We start from the raw sequence: 876 nt of genomic DNA on the forward strand, positions 1-876 counted from the left end.
AATTAGTTATTGAGACAACCTTTTATGTTTAGATTATGTTAACTGCAGAGTTGTAGGAATTCCAAAAGGCAATTTCCTAAGAAACTTTAAAAACCAGTATGGCATATCTGGGAATAAGAGTATTGCATCCAAACCTTTGTAGTCTAAATGAAAAATAACAAGATGATTTTTTTTTTGTGGAGTCAGCCTTACTGCTTTAGACAGATTTCATAATCTAAAATTACTTTAGCTAAATGAAATTAAATAATACTGCCTTTTAAATAGGTGGATAGTTTGATGAATTCTTTGAAAAGAATTGTCCAAATAATACATTAAGTATCTTTCCAGTTGCTCATTTATCTCTACCTGTAGTAATCTTTTATACTGACATGGATTTCTTTATTGATAGGCTATATGTATGTGGCTTTGACTCCTACATAAATATCACCCCACTTCCTTCAAGAATAATTAATAAGTGAAAAGCTTGCTTCACTTTCTTGCTGAGCCCAGTTTAACAAATATCGGTAAAATAATTGCATGACAATACTAATGATAAAAATGCTCATAATCTGAGCCCAGGCAACGGCTTAGTTGGGTTAGAACCTACAAAATCCATAGAAAATGTTTTGTGATTAATTAATGAATTCATGGAAGACAAATGCATGATGAGGAAAAAAGTAAAGCATCCCTACTGAATCTAAATTTGGCTATATTTCTTAAGTTTGTAATGATTTTAAAAATCCATCATCCATTCACATGTACTCACCACCTACTATGGGTCAGATATGGCAACTTCTGCATATACAGAAGTGAACAAGATTTGGATCTTTTCTCTGAAGATGTTCTCATTTTGGAGGGATATGATGATTTTTCCCCCAGAATATTTATCCCTTAATA

This window comes from Trachypithecus francoisi, unplaced genomic scaffold, assembly GCF_009764315.1.
Source record: "Trachypithecus francoisi isolate TF-2019V2 unplaced genomic scaffold, Tfra_2.0 Contig00030, whole genome shotgun sequence".
In the NCBI taxonomy this organism is placed as follows: Eukaryota; Metazoa; Chordata; class Mammalia; order Primates; family Cercopithecidae; genus Trachypithecus; species Trachypithecus francoisi.